Below are 8,830 nucleotides of genomic sequence, written 5' to 3'. Positions count from 1 at the left end.
AGGTGTGTCTGTTGTTTTATTTTGTTCCAGAGAACCCTTAATCAAATGATTGCAAAAGGAGGCAGGGAGAGGGGCCCTTCTCTGTGGTTAGCACCTGCAATTTAACTCGGATAATATTCAGAAAGTCCTTGAAAATCTAATTGTTTTGCTCAGGCCAAGAGATAAGACCCGGGTGGAGTTTTGCCTGATTAAATGTCCTCCCAGAATGGAAGAGGGAATCTTTTCAGGGTTTTAATATTGCAAGCTGTCTAATGGAGCTGGGTGGCCCCTGGAGGAATGAGACCATAGTGAAAAATAAAATAAAATAAAATCGTAGTATCTTCGATCAACTGGGCCAGAAGCCGAAAGAAGCAGACTTCTCGTTAAAATTGCAGAGAGAGAGAGAGAGAGAGAGAGAGGGAGGGAAGGAGGGAAGGAGGGAGGGAGAGGGAGAGAGAGAGAGTTTTGCATCAATGGACCTAGAAAAACAAAACAGAAATTCGGATTTCCACCCTTCTGTTTGGTAAACTCTGTTGGCGCCTGCTGGCTGGAGTGGGGGATTCTGGGGGGGATTCTGGGATATCCCCAATTCCAAACACTGGGTGGCAGCTTTTAAGCACATCCCAATTTTTATCTTCAGATTGGTTCCTTCCTTCCTTCCTTCCTTCCTTCCTTTCTTCCTCCCTCCTTCCCTCCATTTGTCTTTTCCCCAACTCCCTTCCTTGCTTCCTCCTTCCTTCCTTTCATTCTTCTCATTCCCATTTCCTTCCTTCCTCCTTACCTTCATCTTTTCCTCACTCCCTCTTTCCCTCTCTCCATTTTTTCCTCCCTCCCTCCTTCTCTCCCTCCCTCTCTTCCTTCATTTGTCTTTTTCTCCCCTTCTTCTCTTTGTTTTTTCTTTCTTTCTTTCCTTCCTCCCCCCTCCCTCCTTTCATTTGTCTTTTCCCCTCCTTTCTTCCTCTCCCCCTGACTTTTATTTTCTATTTCCTCCCGCCCTCCCTTCATTTGTCTTCCCCTCCCTCCCTCCCTTCCTGTCTTTTCCTCCTTCCCAGTTTTTGCTAGATTTCCTGTTCTTTGTAAAACTTTTTTTAATTGAAATTTTTTTTAAAAAAAGCTTTTACAAATATTTACCTCCCCTCCCACACTCTCCCCACCCGAACCCAAGCCCCCCAACCTTCCCCCCCCCACTTCCCAGGGTATAAATCTTTAACAAAGATGTTCTAAAATAAACTTAAAGAAAGTTAGTCTCATCTTTCATTTCAGCTTTAACTCCTCTTTGCTAGGCTAGCTCTAAACAGATTATATCATTCCTTGTTTCTTCTGTCATAAACTATCTGGGATTTCTTAGTCCCATATTTATTTTGAGTATAGTCAATCCATCTTCTCCACTCCAGTTTATATCTCTCATTTGAATGGTCCTTTAGCTATGCTGATATTTTAGCCATCTCTGCTAGGTTTGTTACTTTTAATGTCCATTCTTGAATAATAGGCAAGTCTTCCTTCTTCCAGTATTGCGCCACCAACAGTCTAGCTGCGGTTATTAAATACAAAATCAAGTTAGTCTCTATAACAGTGCAATCAGTAGTTATACCTAACAGGAATAACTGAAGAGTAAACTTTATCCTCTTTTTAAGAACATTTTGCATTCTTTGTAAAACTTTTAATAAACTAAATTATAGAGAGACAGAGAAAGAGAGGGGGGAGAAACTTTTGCATCCTTGAACTCCTAGATAAATCAGTCTCTCTCTTCTCTCCCTCCCTCCCTCTCTCTCTCTCTCCTTCTTTGATCGATCTGTATAATGGTAGTCCTCGATCTACAACATTTTTAGTGACTGTTCAAAGTTACCACAACAATGAAAAAAAGTGACTTGGTCACTGGTCCTCACACTTTCGACTGTCACAGCAACCCCATGGTCACATGATCTATATATATATATATATATATATATATATATATATATATATATATATATATATATATATATATATATATATATATGATTTTTACGCTGATAACGGATAAGAGCCTGTGGCCTAATGGCTAAGATCTCTGCCTAGTATGCCTAGTATGCAATATAGCCCAGGTTCAAATCCCAGTAAGGGTATGGCTAGCTGATGAGAGCTAAATAGCTTGAAATAGATCTATACTAGTCTCCCTTTATTTATTTATCAGCACAAATAAAACACACACACACACACACACACACACACACACACACATATATATATTCTTGTTAAACAAAACAACGAAAGAGAAGAAAAAAGAACAACTTTCCTCCATTTCATCAAGCATGTCGTTTGGTTACAAGTTTTTGTGCATCAATTCTTAAATTTAGGATTAACATCACTGGTTTTGCATTAAACATAACTGAATATTTCGCTGTCATTGAGCATTATGTGTTCAAATTAGCAATAATATTCTTTCATTTGTAACAATCCTTATTTCCTTGAGTTCATAATTATCTATCAAAGAACAATGAGTCTTTAAAGTATTATAGTATCACTTATCTCTAAGGAGAAAAAGCAAAGAATTCCCATTAATTTATAATATACATTCATATTTTCAATTGACCATAATGTCACCAATCATCCAGAATTCCAAGAATAGTTTCCCATTATTAATTATTAATCCATATAGTGGTTAAGTATTTCAATTCATGTATATATCAATTGTTCCTTACATCATCACTGATCCTTTTAATGTACAAAGATCTTTCTGATATAAAATGGGCACTACATACAATTATACCAAAGTATTCAAATCATCCCACTCTTATGCATTAAAATCATTATTGTCCTTTATATATCATGTAAGTAGTACTCTATATCATAACCAGAAAAGAAAAAAAAGAAATAAACTATTACAACATAAGTAAACAGTTTCATTCCCAGGTTTTTTTAATCTAACCATTTTATCTAACAAGTCCCATACTTTATAATATTGCTCATCCTCTTGTTCTCTCATTTCAAATGTAAGCTTATTCATTTTGGCACATTCCATGATCAAAATTTTTGTATATAAACACAGAGCAAACCCCTTTCCCTTCTAGCACTGATGATGTTACCTAGTTGGGTCATGAAACGTCTGCCAGAAAGCCAACCAGTTCAGGGGTGGATTCCGGCAGGCACTAATGCAGGTTTGCTCATGTGCGCGCTTGATGCGTGCTGCATGGGCATGCACAGAGTGCAATAAAAATTGTTCTGTGCATGCGCAGAAGTGAAAGGGAAAATGACACCGCCTGCAGCACCACCGGGAGAATGGGTTCGGGGGCGTGGCAGGCGTGGGCCGCTGCAGGTTCCAGCGACCCAGGCTGCCAAGCCGCTACTGGTTCAGTCGAACCGGCCTGAACTGGTAAGAACCCAGCACTGAACCAGCTCCAAGAGCACCGAGCTCTGAAAAACTGAAAAAGTTTATTCTGATTTTTTTGTTCACTCACTGAGCAAACTCAACTGAGCCTTTAGGTGCGTGGCTTCCACTAGGGGGCAGCACAAAGCCATTCTTAGCTTCTATTCCTTTTTTTATTTAATAAAAAACCTGAGATTTGGAGGAAACTGAGGATGAAAAGCAGTTAAAATAATTAGGAGGGAGGGAGGGAGGGAGGGAGGGAGGGAGGGAGGGAGGGAGGGAGAGAGAGAGAGAGAGAGAGAGAGATAATGAGAGAGAGAGAGAGGGAGAGGGAGAGAGACGGACGTGTTTTAAACCAGGCAGCAAAAATTAATTGAATCAGCATAAAAGCTTTTTTTTTTAATGGCACAACAGGCAGGCTGAATCCTGTGGTGCAGAATAGGACAAACATTCTAACCTCCTTTAGGTATATTAATAGGGATAGAATCAAGATCACCTGAAGTCTTAATACCACTTTATAAGGCCTTGGTAAAACCACACTTGGAATATTTGCATCCAGTTTTGGTCACCACGATGTAGAAAAGATGTGGAGACTCTGGAAAGAGTGCAGAGAAGAGCAAGAAAGAGGATGAGGGGACTGGAGGCTCAAACGTATGAAGAACGGTTGCAGGAACTGGGCATCTCTAGTTGAATGAAAAGAAGGACTACGGGAGACACGATAGAAGTCTTCCAATATCTCAGGGGTTGCCCCAAAGAAGAGGGAGTCAAACTATTCTCCAAGGCACCTGAGGGCAGAACAAGAAGCAATGGGTGGGAACTAATCCAGGAGAGAAGCAACTTAGAACTGAGGAGGAATTTCCTGACAGTGAGAACAATTAATCAGTGGAACAGAAGTTGCCTCCAGAAGTTGTGAATGCCCCAACACTGGAAGACTTTAAGAAGATGTTGGATAGAAGATGGAAAACTAAGATCATGGATTTAACATTAGCAATTAAAGTGAAAGAGCAAACTGAATATTATATGATTTGGGGGGGTATTTTACCAATGGTTGGAGAGAAAATAAAAAGGAGTTTGGAGGGCAAAAGAAGAAGAAGGGGACGGCAGAGAAGGAGGTGGCTGGATGGAGTCACCGAAGCAGTCGGCCTGATCTTAAATGGACTCCAGAGGATGGGAGAGGACAGGAAGGCCTGGAGGAACGTTGTCCATGGGGTCGCAATGGGTCGGACACGACTTCACAACTCACAACAACAACATGGACATTGTTTGTTAGGCAGTCACAAAAGGGGATCACGTGACTGCAACCGTCATAAATTGAGTCAATTATCAAGCACCTGAATGTAAATCATGTGATTCTGGGGATGCTACAATGGTCATAAGTCATTTTCCCCCCGGGATGTCGTAACTGCAAACAGTCACTAAATGAACTGTTGTAAGTCGCGGACTGCCTGTAACAGAATTTTCAAACAATGTTCAAGTTTACAACGTGGATTTTCTAAAATATCTGGGATAATTTTTTTCTCGTGACATGCAGTAGTATCTTTATTAATGGATAAAAAGTGTTTTAAATGACCTGGCATCGCTAAACAGCTGAAAACATCCAGAAGGCTACAGCGAGAAAATAAAAGTCAATAAAAATCCATGATTGCAATATATATTTTGAGAGATTTGCATTAATTCCTTTAGAGATTTTAAACGAGTAGGTGAGCTAACGATAACATTTGGGTGGTGATGTTTTTTGCTTCCTCTGCAGTGAGGATGGGGAATTAGATTTTTCCTGCTTTTCAATTATACCTCTGTGGATAGATTTTAACTTCTGTTTTCCGTTGGAATTAAAATGAAATTGAAAATGTGCTACTGTGGGCAGTGACGGAGACTTATTCGCCCAAAACCTTTAAAATCCTGTTAATCCAGCAGTTGATTCAAGCTAAAGTACCGTATTTTTCAGAGTATAAGGCTCCAATGTATAAGACGCACCTAGATTTTGGGGAGGAAAACAAGGGAAAAATTTCTGCCTCTGCCTTTCAGCAATTTGCCTCCTTGCAACAAATAACACAGACAATATACAGTGTTTGTAGTGTTATATTTCAGACTATTCTTGTACAGACACTGTTAAAATGTGCTTTCTGGAAGTATACGTTATTCTCTGCTATTTAAAAGTGTGGGAAGTTATCATCCAGCCCTCTCCCAGAAAAATGAAATATCCTAGGAAATATTGAAAAGGCAGAATATTTTTCTGGATGTGAAAAGGAAGAAACTTGTTTTAAAAGACAGAATAGTTGCCTGCAGCTTCCTGCCCATCCCCCTTTGTCAATGAGCGATTAAAGGCTGAGCTAGTCCACTTTACATAATAAAGAGTTCTCCCCTTCAGCTCCAGAGTGATGGGATTAAGGCATGATAATATTGGCCCTTTACCCAACTGCTCGCCACATGGCATCTGAGGACTCAACCAAACCTGGATTCAAAACCCAGCCTAGAGAGTTGCCGCTGTATGGCCCTATGGGAGTCTGACAACCAATCAGAATGCAAGCTCAAGATCAAAGGCCAGAGAGGGCATAAAAACAGGGACTTTCAGCATCTCAGTCCTTCCTTCTCTTCTTCTCCACCAACATTGAAGCATGTGATCACCTTTTCTGTTCAGGGCTCAAGCCATGTGGTCCTGTCCACCATTAAAACCATCTTTCCAAGCAGCCTCCATGTCTCCAGTGTCTTTTTCCCCACTTGGAGCCGAACCCAGAAGGACATTTCTTTCATCAAAAGAATAGCACTTTTTAAAAAATAATAGCACTGGGCCTCTTCAGATCAAGCATGTTTTTTTTTAAAAAAAGCCTCTTCGTTTTGTTAAGTTGCCTAGAACAATAATAAACCGGTCTTTAAAAAGTAAGTCTAATAATTGGAACATTCTATAGGCATTTATAGTTGTTGACTTACCTCCTTGCAGCAAACAGCCTGATTAGCACAAGAAAAAAATATATTTGCCAGGGCTAGTTTCACTTTCACTTTCACTTTCACTTTCTCCCGATCATCAGCTGTGGAGGCTGCAAGGATTGTTATAGCTCAGTGTTTCTCAACCTTGGCAACTTGAAGATGTCTGGACTTCAACTCCCAGAATTCCCCAGCCAGCGCTGGCTGGGGAATTCTGGGAGTTGAAGTCCAGACATCTTCAAGTTGCCAAGGTTGAGAAACACTGCTATAGGATCATTGAAGCCTCCCGAAGGTAAATTGCTGGGCATAGAGGCCAAAGAATGAGGGCTGGTGGGTGGGTGGGGCTACAATCGGTGTACAATCGTTCTTCATACTGTATGTTTTAGCCTCCAGGCCTTTGATCCTCTTAGTTGCTCTTCTCTACACTTACTCCACTCTCAACATCTTTTTTTGAAAGAGGGGAAGGAACAATTTTGCGGATAATCATAATTTAGGATTTCCACCGCTATTCAGTACAGGTAGCTCTCAGCTTACAACTTTTCATTTCGTGGCCATTCAAAGTTATGCCGAGGCTGAAAAACCTACCTCGTCATGCCTAAGGCCAGACTACAACTCACTGTCTCCTGGTGATGGGCCCAAAGCCACCTAGTTGGCGTTCAAGGCTCAGGTGGGACTAGAGCTCACTGTGACCCGTCAAAACCGCGGTCCACTAAAGCGCGCCCGATCAAAGCGCGTACGTGACGTCATCAGCAGCGCGACAAATAAAATTAAAAATAAATTAAATTAAAATTAAAATTAAATTAAAGCAAGCCGATTCACATAAAGGTAAGGGTTAGGTTTAGGTTTAGGGTTAGGGTTAGGTTAAGGGTTAGGGTTAGGTTTAGGGTTACGTTAAGTGTTAGGGTTAGGTTTAGGGTTAGGTTAAGGGTTAGCGTTAGGTTTAGCGTTAGGTTAAGGGTTAGGCTTAGGGTTAGGCTTAGGGTTAGGTTTAGGGTTAGGTTTGGGGGGGTTAGGGTAAGGTTTTCACGTTAATTTTAACTTTACCGCTCACAGCGTGCCGTTTTCGTCGCACTGTGATGACGTCACGTACGCGCTTTCGTCGAGCGCGCTTTAGTCTACCGCAGATTTGTGGTGGAACCGAGCTCAAGTCTCCCGCTTTTGAGCTCGGCGCCTTAACCAGTCCAGACCAAACTGGCGCCAAACATCAATTAAATTTTGAGGTCCTAGGGCCAGTCTGATTATTTTTTTGACCCCCGCACCGAAGCCTCTGTGTATAAAGTCGCAACTTCTGCTCATTACAGCATTGCTTAATGCTAATTTTGCGTTTTGTCTGCTTTTGCAGTGAGCAAACTGACCTAAAACGGCTCCTTTGGTCTCTGAATGTATCAGCTACCGATGAAAATGTACTTTTTTTCACCTTAGTAGCTCCAAGGCGTCATTAGTGGCTTCCCTCTGCTTTCTGCACAACCTGAAACTTTTGCTAACTTTCTCTTCCCTGTAATTGCACCTGGCCCCGAAGCAGAGTTGGCGGCCAAACAAGAGTGCTGGTGAACTCTGGACCTCACCATCTCGAAGGGGCAGCCTTGGTGACACACGGGCGGCCGACGGGCCTTCGTTAAGACGGCCAGATCCTGGGTAAATTCACATCGAGGCACCAATTTAGCTCCATCTCAGCTCCAAACAGCATAATAGAATAGAATAAAAGAGTTGGAAGGGAACCTGTAGGTCATCTAGTCCAACCCCCTGCTCAAGCAGGAGACCCTATAGCCATGACGGCGAACCTATGACACGCATGACAGAGGTGGCACGCAGAGCCCTCTTTGTGGGCATGCTCTCCATCGACAGCTGGTCTACGCGGACGCTGGAGCGCAGGAAAACAGCCTGAAAACAAAGCAAACCCCCCCCCCAAACCAGGCTTTCGGGCCATTTTCAGGCTGTTTTCCGGGACGTTTTCAGGCTGTTTTCCAGGCCCTTTTCAGGCTGTTTTCCAGGCAACTTTCAGGCTGTTTTCTGGGCCATTTTCAGGCTGTTACAGCCTGAAAGTTGCCCGGAAAACAGCCTGAAAACGTCCCGGAAAATAGCCTGAAAATGGCCCAGAAAACAGCCTGAAAGTTGCCCGGAAAACAGCCGGAAAACATCCTGGAAAACAGCCTGAAAATGGCCCAGAAAACAGCCTGAAAGTTTCCCTGGAAAACAGCCTGAAAACATCCCGGAAAACAGCCTGAAAATGGCCCAGAAAACAGCCTGAAAGTTGCCCGGAAAACAGCCGGAAAACGTCCTGGAAAACAGCCTGAAAATGGCCCGGAAAACAGCCTGAAAATGGCCCGGAAAACAGCCGGAAAACGTCCCGGAAAACAGCCTGAAAATGGCCCGGAAAACAGCCTGAAAATGGCCCAGAAAACAGCCTGAAAGTTGCCCGGAAAACAGCTGGAAAACGTCCTGGAAAACAGCCTGAAAATGGCCCGGAAAACAGCCTGAAAATGTCCCGGAAAACAGCCGGAAAATGTCCCGGAAAACAGCCTGAAAATGGCCCGGAAAACAGCCTGAAAATGGCCCAGAAAACAACCTGAAAGTTGCCCGGAA

Source organism: Thamnophis elegans, chromosome 10 (genome assembly GCF_009769535.1).
Source record: "Thamnophis elegans isolate rThaEle1 chromosome 10, rThaEle1.pri, whole genome shotgun sequence".
Classification (NCBI taxonomy): domain Eukaryota; kingdom Metazoa; phylum Chordata; class Lepidosauria; order Squamata; family Colubridae; genus Thamnophis; species Thamnophis elegans.
Note: the sequence above shows the minus strand (reverse complement) of the source record.